We start from the raw sequence: 20,696 nt of genomic DNA, 5'->3' as shown, positions 1-20,696 counted from the left end.
TCTTCCCCTTACCATTGAAGAAGTGAGTGATAGCAAACAGAGGGAGGGGAGAGGAGGAGCCTTCCTGGACTGAGTGCTTACCTTTTAGTGGCTGTTTTGAAATTTTGTTTCGTTACTCATTTAATTCTGCTTAGGTACATTGTACATTGCTCCTGGAATATGTCTGTAAATAATAACAGTAACTTGTATCTTTCAGTCCCAACGGCACATAAAATATACAAAGCTCTTTACTGCCTCCAGGAGGTGGGTCATCAGAACCGCCCCTCATTTCACCTGTTCACAGAGACTGTAGTTGTTTGTTGTATGGGGAGGAAATACCATCATAATTTACTTATTTTTATGAGACACTCCTAAATTATTGAAGTCTTTACTCTTTTTTACAAGCTCTCCTAAATTATTGAAGTCTTTACTCTTTTTTACAAGCTAGTCCTAAGAGCAATACTGAGAAATGGGTCAGCATTGTTCTAATCTTTTACAGATAAGAAAAAGAGATCTCAGTTTAGCAGGTTGTTTTCTGAAGGGCTGACAATCAAAAACAAGAGTCTTTTTTTATAACTGGGATCTCCTTTGCGGTTTGGTCATGAGCAAAATGAGGAATTAATAAAAATAATGTTATCTTCTTGTTATTTTGGAATTTTATTACATCTCCACAATATGTGAGATGCTGCACAGATTACAGATCTGACATGTATTAAGGTGCTTAAGCAACACAGTATGTCAAATGTATAACAGCCCATATTTATTATATACAATGTGCTGCATATTTTCATTTGGGCGTTTAGACATAGTAAAAGATTCACATTATGCTCTTCCCTTCTTCATCACCCTCACTTTGCTCCCTTCCCCACCCTGCCAGGTGACCATAATAATCTGATCAATTACAGAGATGTCACCCTGTTTGCTTCTAGGCCTTCTACTTGTTGGTGCCCCACTGAGAACTGCTCCGACTCTTTTTCCATGCTGAGATCTGTGGTTTTATCATGGCAATAGGTAAAGTAATAAATTTAAAAATAAATCTGATTTGTAATGTCAGAAAAGTGTATTTGCATGTATTCAACTGTATTTGAATATATCCAAAAATGTATTTGAACATATATAGAAACATTGTAAATACATACAAAAAGCCTGAAAAGATGAAACTCATGTTTTAAAAATTATTTCACCTTTTAATTAGCAAATACTTTCAAATGTACAGAAAATTGCAATTAAAGAGTACAATCGCAATTAAGGAAGAGTACAAAAAGAATCCACATGCATTTTACCCAGATTCATCTATTAACATTGTACCCCATTTGCTTTATTGTTCTCTCTTTTTGTCCAGATGATTTGAGGGTAAGTTACATAAATCATGGCCTTTTACCCCTAAATTTTCAGTGTGTATTCCCTAAGAATCATGATAATCACAGTTATGTACAACTTCAATATATTTAACATTGATATGATACTTTTATTAAATCTACTGCCTGAATTCCCATTTTGTGAATTAACCCAACCATGTCTTTATAGCATTTTTTCTCCTCCAGCACACAGATCCCGTCTGGTACTGTGTTTGGTTGCCATGTCTCTTTAGTCTTCTTCAATCTGGAATATTTTCACAGCTTTTCTTTGTCTCTCATGACACTGGTATTTTTGAAAAGTACAGTCACCCCCTTTTTAATATAACATTTCTTATTTTGGGTTTGTCTGGCATTTCCTCATTATTAGATTCAGATTATGCATCTGCAGCTGGAATACTACCTAAGTGATCCTGTGCCCTTCTCAGCATACCTTATCTAGAGACTTAAGATCTCCATCTCTCCCTCATGGGTGGTTTTAATTCTGCCCACTTGGTCAAGGTGCTGTTCAATTTCTCCACTGTGTCATTACTCTTTTTTCTCGTCCGACTAAAAAAGGATCTATGGATGGATACTTTAAATCCACAGAAATGTCTTGTTCCTCATCAACATTTTCTCCTCTACATAGTATCCATGGGTGAATCTTAGCTGATCCAGTTTGTACCATGACAGTAACAAAATGCTGACTTATAACTCCAGCACATCCTTCACCATCACCAACCAGGACTTAGCATCTTGTTGTTAGCCAGAGCACTCCCTTTTCTCCGTTTATTTATTTTTTATCAGTCTGATTCATGAGCTCCTATTTTTTTCAATGAGTTATAATTCATTGCTGTACTTAATTATGTAAAACAGACTTAATAGTGGTTACCTCTGATGAGTGGGCTATGTGGGGAAAAGCTTTAAAAGGGAGATTTTAACTTTTTACTTTTACAGTTTATGCTTTTTAACATAAGTAGTATATATTATTCCTTTTAAAAAATCAAATGGAAAAATAAGTAAGTTGTGAGAGAAAATTTCCTTCAGGAACTCTAGAGGCACCATGTCATGGCCTTGACAAGATGAGCCCTCCTGATGTTCTTTTTCTTATATAAGAAGCAAACATAAGAAAGCAAATTTCTAGAATTAAAATTCCAGCAGTAGTAATGAGTTTGCACTGATGATTGATGGCCTCTAAACTAACCTTATGATTGACTGGTTAGGTGTACAAATGAGCTAGTTAGAATTGGTTCTACAGTGCACTGCTTAGGAAATGTGAGAAGTGCAAACTGGTGCAGCCATTGTGGAAAATAGTATGAAGATTCTTCAAAAAGTTAAAAATATAACGACCCTATGATCCAGTAATCCCACTACTGGGTATTTACCCAAAAAATACAAAAACACTAATTCAAAGGAATACACGCATCCCTCTGTTTATTGCAGCATTATTTACAATAGACAAATTATGGAAACAACCCAAGTGTCCATTGACTGATGAATGGATAAAGAAAGTGTGATATATTTATATATCTATATACCTTTCCTTTTTGTATATATATGTATACATATTATGCATATATAGATTATGTATATATGTTACGTATATATGTATATATATTTTTATATATATATTCCTTATGTGTATATACAAACACACACACACACAATGGAATATTATTCAGCCATAAAAAATAATGAAATCTTGCTGTTTGCAATGACATGGATGGAGCTAGAGAGTATAATGCTAAGTGAAATAAGCCAGTCAGAAAAAGACATATACCATATGATTTCACTCATATGTGGAATTTAAGGAACAAAACAAATGAGCAAAGGAAAAACAAAAGAGAGAGAGAGAGAGAATGAAACCAAGAAACAGACTCTTAACTATAGAGAACAAAATGATGATTACCAAAGGGGAGGGGGTGGGGGATGAGTTAAATAGGTAATAGGGATTAAGGAGGGCACTTGACATTATGAGCACTGGGTGATGTATAGAGTTGCTGAATCACTATATTGTATACCTGAAATTAATATAACACTGTATGTTAACTATACTGGAATTAAAATAAAAAGAAAAAAATGCTGGAAGCTAAATTAACTGTTACCAAGATAGCTCAAAAAAAAAAAAGACATCTCTAGTTGTTAGAGAACTTGGGATTGTTTCAAGAAAGTTTTGAGGAAAAAAATATATGAGGACATGAATCTTCACAAAGTTGATATTTAAGAATTGTCTTATAATGATTAGTTTATTTTCATTAAATAAAATTAAGTCAAATCCAACCTCATCCAATCAGACTGGTAAAAATGCATATAATTTGGTGATATAGATAGATAGATAGATCTTTACCTATAATTTTATTTATTTATCCTTTTAAGATTTATTTGTTTTATAGAGAGAGCATGTGCACAGGTACAGGCACACGCAAGCAGTGGGTGGGGGAGGGGCAGAGGGAGAGAGAATCTCAAGCAGATTCAGTACTGAGTGGGGAGACTGATGAGGGGCTTGATTTCATGACCCTGAGATTATGACCTGAGCAGAAACCAAGAGTCAGATGCTCACCCAACTGAGCCAACTGAGCCACCCAAGCACCCCACTTGTTTTATATATATATTTTTATTTTCATATATTTATATTTAATTTATACATATATATGTAGATATCTTAAGATTTTATTTTATTTTTTTAAAGATTTTATTTATTTATTTGACAGAGAGAGACACAGCAAGAGAGGAACACAAGCAGGGGGAGTGGAGAGGGAGAAGCAGGTTTCCCGCTGAGCAGAGAGCCTGATGCAGGGCTCGATCCCAGGACCCTGGGATCATGACTTGAGCTGAAGGCAGACACTTAACGACTGAGCCACCCAGGCACCTCTTAAGATTTTATTTTTAAGTAATCTCTACACCCAACATGGGGCTCAAACTCACAACCCCAAGATCAAGAGTAACACACTCCAGCAGCTGAGCCAGCCAGGCACCCCAATTTCATGTTATATTTTAATATATTATTCTGCCCCATTCTCACTATTTTTTTTTTAAAGATTTATTTATTTGCCAGACTGAGAGAGCACAAGCAGGGAGATCGGCAGGCAAAGGGAGAAGTAGGCTCCCTGCTGAGCAGGGAGCCCATGAGGGACTCGATCCCAGGACCATGGGACCATGACCTGATCTGAAGGCAGATGCTTAACCGACTAAGCCACCCGGGTGCTCCTGCCTGCCATCATTCTCACTATTAATCTACATTTCCGTAAAGAAAATTTACCTCTATTCTGTTGTCCTCTTCACAGATTTTTTTTTTTTGTCTGAATGAGGGGTTTTTCAAAGATAGGAATGTCAGAAAAATCAATGATGCCTGGATATATGGGCAATTGTAGAGAAAAAACTCTTCCCGTGTCCCCCTTCCCCAACACACACACTTTAGAAGCAGATCGCTTGTCCAGGTTGCAACCTGTGCTTCTGATCCATTAACTATAGATCTGAGGTTCCCATGACCCCCCCTCAGGTTTGATTAATTTGCTAGAGTGGCTTATAGAACTCAAGAAGTTTACTTACTAAATTACCAGTTTATTACAAAGGATATAAAAGGGTATGTGTGAACAGCCAGATGAAGAGATACATGGGATGAAGTTCCAAAGGAGCATCTGTGCCCTTGAGTTTGGGGTATACCACTCTTCCAGCATTCTTATCCACCAAATCAAAAGTCCTCCAGACTCCGTTCCTTTGGGTTTTTATGGAAGCTTCATTACATAAGCATGACTGATTAAATCATTAGCCATTGGTGATTGAACTCACTCTTTTAGCTCCTGTCCTTTTCTTGGTCAGAAGCTGTGCCTGAAAGTTTCAACCCTCTAATCACTTGGTTGGTTTCCCTGGCAATCCAAAAGTCACCTCATTAATATAAACTCAGGTCTATTCAAAAGGGGCTTGTTAGGAATAACGAAAGACAACTTATAATTCTTATTACTTAGGAAGTTGCACGGGTTTTAGAAGTTCTGTGTCAAGAATGAGCAGGAAGACCAAATGTATATTTCTTGATATAAATCACAATATTATAGCAATATTTTTCCTAAGAGCTGAATATGCAAACTGAGCACAGGAAACATTTTCTGCCTGTCCATTTTAAGAACTGAGTCCTCTTGGAAAAAAGATTCTTTTCTCCTAGAACAGCCCCAAGTTTGCCCTTTGACAGAGCTGGCTTAGAATCTGTAATTAGCCTCAGATAAGTTGGAGTCTTAAAAAAATGGAGTAACTGTGTGGGGTGTTAAAAGATAAAATGAGGCCTGTTTAAAATTTTAAGAGTTTCTTTGAATAAAAATCAATTCAAATCAAGCAGAGTCAAATCAAAAGCAGTTATGAGCACTCCAGTGACATGCCCTAGGGGCAAGACTTTTCTAGGGAAGACATGGAAGCAAAGGAAGGAAATTGATTGGCTACAATGTAAGCTGTTCCATTATCTGGGAAAGCCTAGTTGGCTGTTTGTGATTGGCTGTCCATAGGTTTTAATTTCTTAACCTGGAGGTATTAACAGACTTAGCTTCTGGTTTGCTTATGTAGACTAAGAGCCATTAAAGTAACCTCAGCCTCCTTGTTTAATTAATTGAACAATTTCCCCCTTTTGGTCATCCTCTCAGTGCCACTCTCAGTCTCCATCAGAGACTTGTCTTGTCATGAAACTAGTAGTTTATGACATCAGGTCCAGGGAAGAATTGTTTTTGTTCATCTTATTGTTCATCTTATTTCTGTCTCTACAAGCATAGCATGACTGACCATCTAATGTTGGTCACTGCTGATGACTCTGACCGCATATTTAAGACCTTGGGAGAAGACATCAGGGAGACTGAAATGATGACTATCAAGAATGTAATCCCAAGACACTGAAGTGTACTCCTTCGTCAGGGCCCCCATAAACCAAACTAGAATAAATCAAAGAATGTACCTCAAAGAGGTACCTGTTTTAGTGAGTGGCTTGTTTGTTCATTTCTTGTAGTTGCTGCAATATCAGAGGTGCTGATCCAACAGGAGGTATTTGCTATGGTACAGATTCCTCCTTGTCCAGACAATAAGTAATCTTATTGTAATCCTTAAAGAACTGTCTACCTTAAGATGCTGTCTGATTCTGGGGAGGAACCTTCCTAGTTAATCTTAATATTAGATCTCCAGCTGGTGTGCAGTTCTAAGAATCTGGATGGGCCCTTTTCAGTTGGGAGATGTGCACGCCAAGATTTAAGACCTTAAGTTTAGTTGCCAACTAGACAGTGACCTGGTATGGTGTTTTGGAGCCTCCCTTCTAAAGAGGTTCCAGGGTTGTCTTTGTTCTTAGTGATTCCAAGTCAGAAGGGTGGGAGAAAATTGAAAATGTTAGCTCAGAGAGTCATAGATAAATATTTGAGGAAACCAGAAAAATTCAGGATCCAGTCTAATTTACAGGTAGATAACAAAACCTCAAAGACAATGAACAAGAATAGAATTTAATACCCACAAGGCTATGCTAGCTTTCCATTGAAACATAATTTTTCTCTCTGCAGGCACCCCTATTTCTAGCAAAGAATCCAAATTCTAGAGGGAATAGGTAGGGAGAAAAAATAAATGTTTCAATTCTACTTAAAAAGGTATACTGTATCAGATTGCTGTAAATCATGGATAGCTTAAGAGAAAAGGGTTTCCTTAAACCTGGAAAACTAAAATATTAAGGAGCCAGCAATGTTTCAAAGCTAAAGTCATTAAAACTATGATTATTCTCATCAGTTCGCTAAATCTCATGTTATTAATGTAACAGGACTTCTTTTACTTTAGTGCCCGTGGTTCTTGGTCACATTGCTTCAAAGAATGAAGAGGTAGACCGGACGAAGAGTGGTGGGCAGCAAAGCAAAGTTTATTGAGTCATAGTAAAGTTTATTGAGTGATAGTACAAAGCTCTTGAAGAGGGTGGGGCCCCAAGAGGCAGGTTAGATCTAAGGGTTTTTATGGACTTGTTAGCAGACTGTTTGAATCTGATTAACCCTCCATGCACCTGTCATCCAATCAGGTTTTTGTCATCTACCTATCACGTGGGAAAGGGTGGAGGCCTCCTTCCAGGATGGTGTAAAATCCTTTTAAGTGTGATTTCCTCTTAGGGTGGGGACCCCTCTTCCCAGCCTGTCTTTCTTCCAACTATCCTTCATTATTAATTCTTGTTCTGCTTGAATCCAGCTTTTCCATTAGAGTTCTGAAAATTCTCACCCACTTCAGTGGTATGATCTCAGAGTGTCAGAAACCTGTATCGTGGAGTACTTGTTAGAGGCCTTTCTATGACTCACTCTAAAGATAAAGCACTGTTACAAAAGCATCAATACAAAACAGTAACTGTATAAACGACAAAAAGACTTTAAAAATGCCCATGGCTAAAGATCTGATGAGAGTTCATTTGATAAGGAAACTTAGTTATTCCCATGGCATACAATAATTTAAGACAATAATTGGACAGTGAGGGTACTGACAAATTTCTATGAACTTCAACTTCTAGAATACCTATGTTAGTAACATATCCATACACATATCACCTAAGAAAGTTTATGATCACTTCTATCACTTCTTTTTTTCATAGTAGTATCATTAAATTTTTTAAAGTTTTAATTGAAGTATAGTTGACATACCATATTATATTAGTTTCAGGTGTACAATATAATGATTAAACATTTATATACATTATGAAATGCTCACCGTGGTAAGTGTAGTTACCATCTGGTTATCATACAAAGTAATTACATTATTATTGACTATATTCCCTATACTGTACTTTTCATCCCTGTGACTTATTTATTTTATAACTGGAAGTTTGTACCTCTGAATCCCCTTCATGTATTTTCCTCATCTCTCTACTCTTCCCTCTGTCAATCAGGAGTTTGTGCTGTGTGTTTATATCACCACTTCTTAGGTGGCAATGCTTCCCACATATGTTAACATACCAAATAGGCCTAATCAGTTTAACATCTTCACATGGTGAGCCACAAATCCTTCTTTCAGGGACCCCAGAGGAAATCTCAAAGTCAGTTTGAGGACAAAAAGATTTCATTTCGATTTGATTTTGGAAAGTTGTAAAGAATGCCAAAGTTTGATCAAATAGGATCACAGGTCGTTATGATATTATACTTACCTACTTACCAAAAGTGTTCATGGAAGATTTTAAAGGCAAATACAGAAAGTTACATTGCTGTGAACAAAACTTAGCTCTTTTGAATATTGAGATTCAGTTCTCCCATACTCAAAGACCTGATAAAGACAAGATAAAGCACAGGAAATTATTTCGGTAAGACAAAAAATCATTGCTTTCCAGGTAGATTACACAAAAAGATAAAGAAAAACCTTTCCAAATCTCTTCCAAGAAAACTGTCATCTTTACAGAGAGAAAACTAAATTCTATTTTTGCACCAGTGTACTTTTTGATATTAAGGCTCATTCTTTAAAAACTTAAATAAATCCATTCCAATCATAGCCAGTTTGACCACACATAAGTTTTTTTCCCCAGGATTCCTTTTCTACAAACCTTCTACAGTGTTTTTGCATCCATTTGGGTTTTGTCCTATATTTTTCCATTCTCAGTTTGGAACAACCAGTCATTCTACTTTAAGACAAAATGACTCTCTTTTTCTCTTAACAAAAACATGTCCTCCCTTTCCTTATCCCAAAAACACATTTTATTTTCCTTACCTACCTTTCATACAGTTTCCTTTCACTCTTATTATTCTCGTACTTTTAATTACATACACTGATCAGAACTCTTAACCCTTAGAAACCTTCATTTCTAGTGAAAACTAAGAAATAAGCAATTATGGACTGTTTGTTATACCTGCCTTCTGTGGATTGGGAAATTTATAAATACTTTTCATAATTTCTAGAAGTACATTCTTCCTCATAGTAAGTTTTTCAGTGTGACACAGACATTTTTACTAACAAACATCTTTAGTTCCTTTCTAATAAGAAAGCGAAAGTAGATAGACCTATGTTCAGTAATTAACCTTTCAGAGTTTTATCTTATTTGGAAATGATCTAGATATTCAATGAATATCCATCATTTAACTTAACAGTATCACGTTAAGCTTTCAAGTTACCAAAAAGATTTTGGAAACTATTTTTAAACAATTATGTTTAGATTTCTCATGAAAATCTCACAAGACATTGAACAGTTATCTTCTTAAGTTATTCTTCTTGCTGACAAATTCTGTAACAAGATAACAAGAGCTAATGAGACTTTTAGTAAAGCCAGGGAGGATAAAAGTTGTATGTCTGCATTGTATTTAATGTCAATAACTCTGAAGACATGCCAGTTTTTACTAAACTAGCAAAACAAAGTAGCTTTCATTTATAGAAGATTATCCGAGATCACTTGAACTTGAAAAATATTAGTTATTTTCCATATTTCTGAGAGAATAATTGATGTATATAAGCCCTTAATTTTACTTCAAGCTAATTAAAAAGGGCTCTTTTACAAATTAATTTTGGCAATACCATCTGGAGATAGAAAAATCACAAATCTATACATACGTAACTAGACATACATAAACATACAGACACAAACAAATCTTATAGCTTGTATTTAAAATTTTTAGCCATGAGACAGGTGCAGTAATGCAAAAATTACTAGTTCATAAGAGAAGAAATCCAAACTGTGTTTCTGGCAGAAGGGATAAGTTCGTTTACTTGCTCATTTAGCTTAGGCTTTGTGCTAATATTTATGAGCAAGATTTTTTTTTTTTTAGGTTTTATTTATTTATTTGACAGGAAGAGAGAGAGAGAGCATAAGCAGGAGTGGTAGGCAGAGGGAGAGGGAGAAGCAGACTCCCCACAGAGCAGGGAGCCTAATGCAGTGCAGGCGGATCCCAGGGCCAAGGGATCATGACCTGAGCCGAAGGCAGATGCTTAACCGACTGAGCCACCCAGGCGTCCCTATGAACAAGATTTTTAAGATTTTTTTCATTTGCTTAATTTCCATATAGCTCCTTCTCCACCCCTCCCCCTTCTGATAAGAATTATCTCCCTGAAGTTTGCATTTCAAAGAGATGGCTCTGGGTTCCTACAGAAGACTGGGTCAAAAATTTACATCTCAAAGGCACAGAGAAAGGATGTAAGTTTTCTCCAAGAAGGTGTTTTATTTCCAATAATCTGGATCTTTTACAATATCTGTAAGCCTTTTGAGATGAATAGGGAAGGTTTGAGGCCTGTTAAAAAGGATTGGTAGTCGGGGCGCCTGGGTGACTCAGTCATTAAGCGTCTGCCTTCATCGGGCTCCCTGCTCAGTGGGAAGTCTGCTTCTCCCTCTCCCACTCCCCCTGCTTGTGTTCCCTCTCTCGCTGTGTCTCTCTCTGTCAAATAAATAAAATCTTAAAAAAAAAAAAGAGGATTGGTAGTCTTTGAATTGCTTCTAGGGTTGCATTTCTATTATTATAAAACAAGCACAGTTTTTTTTTTTTTAATTCCTCAGAGGATTGGGTTGCAACCTGAAAGATATCGAGGGCCTGACCCACCCATCCAAATTATTTCTTTCTATCAGGGAGAAGATTTCCAACTAAGATGGAAATCAAAAGATTTAGAGCTGCATGTCTTGGGAATGTTTTAGTAAATCCTTCCACAATGGTTTCAGGATGTTTTCTTTCCTTCCAAATACATTGTCCCATGTGAGCTGAGGAGAGGAGGACTTAAAAAGAATTCCTGTCAGGCTCTGAATATCAGCTTCCAAGTTGACCGATTTCTGACCATAGAGCTCATTAAAAAAATCCTTTCAAACATATTATTATCAAGTTTTAGCCAGGACAAACAGAAATATTGCTGGCTGTATTGCACTCCCTAAAATTTTTTTTGTTTTAAACCAAAGATATAGATTAAAATGATCCAAAACCAAAATCAATAAGCCTTTTATGGTTTAGTCACAGACATAAAAGGCATCCCCAAAGAGGGTGCAAAAGACAGCCCTCTCAAGTTGCAGAACCATTCACAAAGATAACCAAAAGAAAGGAAGACTTGGACAATTTTCATAAGAGCTGACAACAGTCAGTAGGGCATTACTGCAAAGTCTTTCTTTCTTTCTTTCTCTTTCTTTCTTTCTTTCTTTCTTTCTTTCTTTCTTTCCTTCTTTCTTTCTTTCGAGAGCTCAAGTGCACAAGCAGGGGGAGTGGCAGGCAGAGGGAGAAACAGGCTCCCCACTGAGCAGGAGCCTGATGCAGGACTCAATCCCAGGAGCCTGGGATCATGAGCTGAGCTGAAGACAGATGCTTAACTGACTGAGCCACCCAGGTGTCTGAAACCTACATTTCTATCCCGCCATATTCTTGTGGGCTCAAACCTGACTGTTAAGCTGCCTGCACACACAAGGCCTGGCAACATGAGTGCCCCAATAGAAGGAAAGCCAAGACAAGGGCACCTGGGTGGTTCAGTTGGTTAGGCGACTGCCTTCGGCTCAGGTCATGATCCCGGAGTCCCGGGATCGAGTCCCACATCGGGCTCCCTGCTCAGTGGGGAGTCTGCTCCTCCCTCTGACCCTACCCCCTCTTGTGCTCTCTCTCAAATAAATAAAATAAAATCTTAAAAAAAAAAAAGAAGGAAAGCCAAAACAATTTCTCAGGACAGAAAATTAAACAAACAAGAAAACAGTAGCTGTCCCTGGTAGGGAAAGGATTGATAACTAATGGGCACTGAAAAAACAATTCACAAAAATCTGAATTTGGAAAGGAAGAGATCAGTGAAATTTACCTTTTTCTCTTGACCAGGCATTACAGACAGAGATCCAGAAAGCTGACTTTGGTAAGAATTCTTGCCCTTTGCCAGCTTCTGTTACTTTCCCAGGATCCCACCTGCAGGTTCCAGAAGGAGTGGGGTGTCCCAGCAGGTCCCATCTGGATCATCAGAAACTGTAGGAGAGGAAAAATAATTTTTCCTTTACCCTTCTGAGTTCTTGGCTGAGACTTCTTTTTCTCTAGGGCACCTTATAAATGGATAAACTTATCTAGGTTAAAAGTCTCCCACTTCCATTGTAATTCAAGACTATCTTTCATAAGGTTAACCCACTTGTCCAGACAAACATAAATTCTGGGTTCATAATTTTTATACTTATAATTAGCTAGGGTCCTAGACTCTTTGGACTTGGAAGCACCCTTTTCTCTCCCCCTCTTTCTTTCTTTTCTTTTTTTCCTTAAAAGAAAATTTTATTTACCTGAGGTCTCACACTGGACTGGTCTGGTTTAGGTCAGACCCAATCTGGTTTAAGTTGGACCCAGTCCAATAAAAGGAATTCTCAAATAAAGTTTGGGAGCTCATAATGCAAAAGCTGTAGAGCTCATATATCTTAGAGGAACTAACTTGTGACCCCCAGATGCAGCAAGAAAGCAATGAGCACAATGAGCTCTGTGTGTACCTATGCCTGCTTATTGCTCACTGTTCTCAAGGGTGTGGGGGTGAGTGGGGGGAAGAGAATCCCACTACTGACACCAGAATTGTAAAAAGATTAACAGAGGCATATTAACAATGTTAAGAGTTTATTTGAACAAAAATTGACTCAGATTGGCCAAACCAGAAATGATTAGGAGCACTCCACCAACAGGAACTAGGGTAAAGACTTTTATAGAGAAGACAGGAAGCAAAGCCAGGAAATTGATTGGCTGTAGGTTTAGCTGTTGCATTATTTGGGAAAGCCTAGTTGGCTGTTGGTGATGGGTTGTCCTTAGGTTTTAATTTCTTAAACTTGAGGCATTACAATCTTAGATTTTGGTTTGCTTACATAGATTACTAAGGCATTAAAGCCACTTCAGTCTAATGGTCTCCTTGCTTAAATAATTTAACAGGGGATGGGGTGCCTGGGTGGCTCAGTCATTAGATGTCTGCCTTCAGCTCAGGTCATGGTCCCAGGGTCCTGGGATCGAGCCCCACATCGGGATCCCTGCTCAGCAGAGAGCCTGCTTCTCCCTCTCCCACTCCCCCTGCTTGTGTTCCCTCTCTCGCTGTCTCTCTCTCTGTCAAATAAATAAATAAAATCTTTAAAAAATTAAAAAAAAATTTGACAGGGGATTAGGACGGAAATACAGGGTCCATTGGTAGGAAGAAAGGTGAGTTGCTCACTCAAATCACATCTTCAGCCAAACCTCCTCATCCTTAGAGGCACCATCTCCTTCCTTTTCCTCTCACCCTTTTAGTCAGAATCCTCTGCTCACATTCATCCATGTTGAGGTTGTACCCCCACTTTCAAATTCCAGTGTATTTATTATTTCCCAAAATTCTTCCCCAAATACAGCACAGAAAGTTGTCCAGTGGAGAGAAATGATCTGGTAATAACTAATAACCCATTTTCTGAGAAGACTGTGTAGAGTTAATGCTATTTGATTCATGGGCACATAAAGTAGATCATAAGAGTGTTGAGTTAAGGGGCTATGAGTCAAGCAAAAGAGGTGCCAATTGCATGTGACCTCTACTGAGATGACAGTGGCCTGATGGTGCTCCCTTGGGAACGTCAAAGCACCCCTTAGCCTTTCCTTCACAAGCACTCATTGTATAGTTAATCATGGAATGTCATCTTCCTCAAAAGCACAATAAAAAAAAGACTGAGCATACACCCTAAACTGTAAACAGTTATCTTATAAATGTGTTTCTTCTGATGATGAGAAGGAAGATAGACACTTACAGAATACTTTCCATGTGACAGGTATTATTCTAAGAATTTTATATACATTATCTCATTCAATCATCACAACAAGTTTATAAAAGTAGTACTATTATTATCCCCATTGTACAGATAAGGAAACTTAAGTGAGGAGAAATAAACTTTCCCAAGGTTACACAGCTTATAAGATTAAAACTCAGAAAATATGGCTTCAATTTGCAACGACGTGGATGGAACTGGAGGGTGTTATGCTTAGTGAAATAAGTCAATCAGAGAAAGACGTGTATCATATGACCTCACTGATATGAGGAATTCTTAATCTCAGGAAACAAACTGAGTGTTACTGGAGTGGTGGGGGGTGGGAGGGATGGGGTGGCTGGGTGATAGACATTGGGGAGGGTATGTGCTATGGTGAGCACTGTGAATTGTGCAAGACTGTTGAATCACAGATCTGTACTTCTGAAACAAATAACGCAACATATTTTAAGAAAAAAGAAAAAGAAGAAGATAGCAGGAGAGGAAGAATGAAGGGGAGTAAGTCGGAGGGGGAGACGAACCATGAGAGATGATGGACTCTGAAAAACAAACTGAGGGTTCTAGAGGGGAGGAGGGTAGGGGGATGGGTTAGCCTGGTGATGGGTATTAAAGAGGGCACATTCTGCATGGAGCACTGGGTGTTATGCACAAACAATGAATCATGGAACACTACATCAAAAGCTAATGATGCAATATATGGTGATTAACATAACAATAAAAAAATTAAAAAAAAGAAAATATGGCTTCAGATCTCCATTCTTAACACTAGCATGCAGGTCAATGCTAGTCTCATTGTGGGGTCCACCCTTCTCCAGTCACAGGCTCTCAGTGCGTGCCTCAGGCCCACCATACTGATGGCAGCTTAAAGCTGACGAAAATTTGGTGGGAGCACCAGGTTTCACTCATCACAGAAGCTTGTTCTCAGGGAGAACTGGAGAAAGGAAAGGTAACCACCCCTTCCTATCTAAAACTCTGAAAAGTGGCTGGCATTCAGAGACTTTACTTGCCATTTTTATCCCCCATCTACTCTTGCCCGGTTTGGGCCAATCAACTGAAAAGGACAAGTTTTCCTAAACCCCACCTCCCTGCTGTGGAAGGAAACAGCGTTTTCGTCTTCCTCCTTTTTCACCAGCCTCTCTATTTGGGAGAAGCTTGGAAGGTGATGGAGTTCAGTCAGGTTAAGTTTTGCACAGGGAGAGATGCTCTTTTCTCCTGGCCACACTTGTGCTAAGTAGGTCAGCTCCACTTTTCCTCAGGCTTTGAGGGCAGGTTCTTTTATAACAAAGTCTATAAACTTCCTATAAATATAGTCAGCTTTTCAGGTTTCTAGTCAGAAACCCTAACTTTCTGGCAATACTTAGGAGGTTTGCCTGCTATATTCTCTGGATTTAAGCCCTTGGAAACAACTCTCAAGCATCTTCAACCACAGCCACTGATGTATTTAATTGAGAGCACTAGTGGCCTCCTCAGATTGACCTCCTTGGACATTCCATAGATCACGTTCTTTTTCTCAGCTCCCTGCCATCTCAATATCAGCTTTATCAAGGTAAAACTGTCTTTTCTCTTGAGATGGAGATTGTACCTCCTAAAAACACTCTCGTTTTCTGGTAATCATTTCCATCACAAGCTACATGGCCTTTTCTTTTTTTTTCTTTAAATTTTTATTGTTATGTTAATCACCATACATTACATCATTAGTTTTTGATGTAGTGTTCCATGATTCATTGTCTGTGCACAACACCCAGTTCTCCATGCAGAATGCACCCTCTTTAATACCCATCGCCAGGCTAACCTATCCCCCCACCCCCCTCTCCTCTAGAACCCTCAGTTTGTTTTTCAGAGTCTAAATGGCCTTTTCTTAGCTCTGTCATCAGCTCCAACATGTTAAAGCATGCCTCAGATGGCAGGTTCAGGTTTGGAGAATAATTTTAACCTTGTACCAGGATTCTGACAATACTGCTCCTCCATCCCCAAGAAGTGGTTTAGTTTTGGGGGCACCTGGGTGGCTCAGTCGTTAAGTGTCTGCCTTCGGCTCAGGTCATGATCCCAGGGTCCTAGGATCGAGCCCCGCATCAGGCTCCCTTCTCCGCAGGAAGCCTGCTTCTCCCTCTCCCACTCCCCCTGTTTGTGTTCCCTCTCTCGCTGTGTCTCTCTCTGTCAAATAAATAAATAAAATCTTTAAAAAAAAAAAGAAGTGGTTTAATTTTTTAAATTTTCTTCTGAAATGAAAGTCTTATATTCATGATCCACCAAAGAGTATTCTTGAAACAATTGTTGAGCAGAGTGGCATTTATCCTAATTTCTTTTATCTCCTTCTGGACAATGTTATGAATTGTGTAGTAATTTTGTAGTAATTTTCAAACTCTGTCTCATTATAGTCCACTAGACACAAATCACCAGGGACTTCTGAGGTTGCACACCCAAGTATATTACCAGAGTAATAAATAGGTTGATAATCATCTGATTTGCCTGGGACTGAGGCATTTCCCAGGAGGTGGGAATTTCACTGCTAAAATCACAAAATAATTTGACTTTAGTGCTAGGAGTTATAATCTACCATAGATATGGACCACACAAATTAATTCCAGGGGCAGGCCGAGGTGAGGAAGGTGGTGGAGCAACATATAAGGATTAGGAGTCCACATATTTAGGTGTGTGGGGCGGAAAGTCACATTATGTAATATTGAGAGTCCTGGTAGGAAAAAGATGGCATGATAAAAGGTAATTAATTGAGGAGGATTTAACAAAGAAACTACTTAAAAGTTATAGATAGGATTAAGGGAAATCAACTAGCAATAATACAGTACTTCCTCACTTCCCTCTTGTCCTCACCCCAGGCTAACAAGAATGGGGAAGTTTCTAAACTTTCCTTCCCCAGGTCTGAGGGGGCAAGGTGAAGAAATGGTTACCAGAACCTAACCCAGAGAGAGCAACTATGAAAGGCCCACCAGGGTACCTGGGTGGCTCAGTTGTTAATTGTCCGCCTTCTGCTCAGGTCATGATCCCAGAGTCCTGGGATCAAGTCCAGCTTCAGGATCCCTGCTCAGCAGGGAGTCTCTTTCTCCCTCTCCCTCTGACTCCCCACCCTGCTCATGCTCCCTCGATCTCTCTCTCAAATAAATAAATACATAAAATCTTTAAAAATAGGCAGGGCCACCAGATGGGATCTGCTGCCTTCAGTAAAGGGACCCAGTTAACCCACAAGGAGGGATCCTTGGAAAAAAATACCCCAATTCATTCACCTCTGATCTCCCTTCCTCTGATCTGCCAGTGCCTCCCAATGGCTGGACACAACTGGAATCCAGGGACAAAGATGTCTACAGAAGCTGCCCAGAAAGATTAGCCCCCTGCAGCACAGAACGGGGAAGAGAAAGGTGGAGAATGGATCTAAGGGACAAACAAAACTATAAGTAATCTGATTTGAAGAATCTGTCCCATCAAATTTGTAAGAAATTTAGTCATTAGTGGAATTCATACAGAAGTTCATACATTAATCTACTTTCCCTTCTCTCCCCTGTCCATCCCACCTAAGACCTTTACTACATAAAGCAAACTAGTCTACATTGTATTCTTGGTTTCTGCTGAGATGGACATTATCCAAGCTTGCAAGAATGTCCAACCCCTGTGGCTGAGTTACAGCATTCATGGGAGTTTTTACCAGAGTTGAGAACACAGAAGAACATGATGCTACCCAAATGTGCCCACCATACAGAGAGCCTCCACACTACAAAGTCCTTCCAGGAGGTGCTAGAGGGAGCAGATCCCAGTTCCAGTTACCTACAGTAGTACACTATTGTCCCCTTCCCAGGCTTGAGAATCTTCTTGCCTTGGCTCCTGTTTTTGCATATCTTTTTACAAGGACGCCCGCTCTTTTCCCCTTCCACTCAAAACACCTTCACATATTATCTTTAGTGGATTTTGGTTTTTATAATATAAAGAGAGGGCTTCTTGATTCAGCTTCTGTTGTCAGTCTTACAAACTACTAACTACCAAAATCTTAGCTTTCTTCTTGAAACAAGGAATAAGAATACCCCAGAAAAAACCCAGTTAGTCAGAATTCTCTCTGATTCTTCTATTGCCACATAAGTAACATACAGCTTGACTTACATAAATCATATTGGAAATTTAAATATTGGTGGGGTACTATAGCCAAAGGGGAAATTGAGATTAAGCCTACAGGGAAAGATATGTAAAAAAAGGAAATCAGTATATTAAAAAGACAGAAAAGCAACCATAGCCTAGTCACTGAGTTCACTCCTCATATATTCTTTCCCCCTCCTCATTTTGCGTCCATGGGTCTGAGCCTCTGAGTGTGACAGAAATGCAGGGATGTAGGATGATAAAAGTAACCATATAGTGAGGCTTCATGCACCATGAAGTTTCAAACAAACTTGCCTCTCTGGATGAATGTTAGATTACTTTCTGGAGCTGGTAGCCTGACATAATCTACATGGGTAAGAGCTAGAGGGAACATCGCTGCAGAGTTGAGGAGATGGTTCTGGCTTTAGACCTTGAAAAACCTGAGTTTGAATCTCTGTTCTATGATCCACTAGCTCTATGACCACTCTAAGTTCTGATTTCTTCATCTGCAAAATTAGGATAACAATACCAACCTTGCAGAGCTGGTGCAAGGATTAGAAATGATAAATATGAGGCCCCTGTTTAGTTCTTAGACCATGATAGCAAATAAATGATGCCTTTTATTAGTATTCAAGTAATTGTGCCACCCTATCTATATTGATAGATAACAAATGAAAGATCTGAAAGTTTGATGGATTCAAAACTGACTAGGGGCACCTGGGTGGCTCAGTCATTAAGCGTCTGCCTTCGGCTCAGGTCATGATCCCAGGCACCTGGGATCGAGCCCCACATCAGGCTCCCTGCTCTGCGGGAAGCCTGCTTCTCCCTCTCCCACTCCCCCTGCTTGTGTTCCCTCTCTCACTGTTTCTCTCTCTGTCAAATAAATAAATAAAATTTAAAAAATATGAACTGGACCAGAGGTAAGAACAAATGAAATTATAAGAATGGCAAAAGGAGGGCGCCTGGGTGGCTCAGTTGGTTGGGCAACTGCTTTCGGCTCAGGTCATGATCCTGGAGTCTCGGGATCGAGTCCCGTATCGGGCTCCCTGCTCAGCGGGGAGTCTGCTTCTCCCTCTGACCCTTCCCCCTCTCATGTGCTCTCTCTCTCTCATTCTCTCTCTCTCAAATAAATAAATAAATAAAATTAAAAAAAAATCCTCAACTTCCTTTAAAAAAAAAAAAAGAATGGCAAATGGAGGGGCACCTGGGTGGCTCAGTTGGTTAAGCTCTGCCTTTGGCTCGGGTCATGATCTCAGGGTCCTGGGATGGAGCCCCACGTCAGGCTCCCTGATCCACGGGGAGTCTGCTTCTCCCTCTCCTCCTGCTTTCTCTCGCTCTCTCGCTCTCAAATAAATAAATAAAATCTAAAAAAAAAAAAAAACTTACTCTCAATATGAGTTTAGTCCCCATCTGGAGGAATAGGCATCAATAACCCCAATTCAGCATTTTCTTGACAGACATGTATTTCAAACAACACTGTGGCCTATTTCTGAAGGTATGTACAGCTTGCTTAAGAGTTTCAGCCATAATAGAGGTCAAGAAAGTGCCAAGTAATCTTAAGGGACCAGAATACTTTGAGATCAGAAATTAAGGTTAAGTAAGGTGTGCCCAGTTATACCTGTTGAGCAGCCATAATGAATCTTATTTCCTGAGCTATGATGAAGAGTCGAGTGATGGAATGAAGTGCGTATCACCCTCCAGAACAGACTCCTGCTCCTGTCAAATCCGGGTAATAAAATACCAGTTAAACACAACCCAGTACTCTTTGAGGAAGACGCGGTCGCAGCTACAGCGGAGGTTTGGACGCCCCGCTCCTGCTCCTGACTCATCGCTGTTCGCTCTCACCGGGGGAACAAGCCGGTCAGGAAGCCGCGCGCAGCCATGGCTTTTAAAAGACACCGGGAAGACACCCGTGGAACCGGAGGTGGCGATTCACCGAATTAGAATTACTCTCACCAGCCGCAACGTAAAATCTTTGAAAAAGGTATATGCTGATTTGATCAGAGGTGCAAAGGAAAAGAATCTCAAAGTGAATCTTAAAGTTCGGATGCCTACCAACACTCTGAGAATCACTACAAGAAAAACTCCTTGTGGTGAAGGTTCTAAGACTTGGGATCGTTTTCAGATGAGGATCCACAGGGGACTCATTGATCTGCACAGTCCTTCTGAGATTGTTAAGCAGATTACTTCCATCAGTATTGAGCCAGGAGTTGAGGTTGAATCACCACTGCAGATGCTTAAATCAACCTTTTTAATAAATTGATTATCAGTTGTTAAAAAAACACACACACAAAAAATCACAACCCTATGGGCCTTTCACAGTAAGTCAAGACTCTATCCAACCACCAAGCAACCTCCTGCCACAAAGATTGTCTTTGGAACCCTCCCAAAGGAAACCTCAGTCATTTTGTCACATGATGAATTTCTCACCATCTCAGGGTTAGATGCTATTAAACCGAGTTCCTTCTTGGTACAATTTCACTTGTGTTCTTTTGGTTTACTCTTGTTAGAGATAACAAAAAAGCTGGCTCGCATTTTCATACATTAGTAAAAATCAAATAAAATGCCATTTTTCTATTTTGTGCCCTGATAGTGGGTTCCCTTAGAAGTCAGGTTCCATACTTTAGCTTTAGGACAATATTTAATTT

Source organism: Eumetopias jubatus, unplaced genomic scaffold, assembly GCF_037043125.1.
Source record: "Eumetopias jubatus isolate StellerSeaLion01/CBP00866 unplaced genomic scaffold, mEumJub1_p1.0 scaffold_8, whole genome shotgun sequence".
Taxonomy (NCBI): domain Eukaryota; kingdom Metazoa; phylum Chordata; class Mammalia; order Carnivora; family Otariidae; genus Eumetopias; species Eumetopias jubatus.
The sequence above is the reverse complement of the archived record's forward strand: the minus strand, read 5'-3'. Positions refer to the sequence as shown.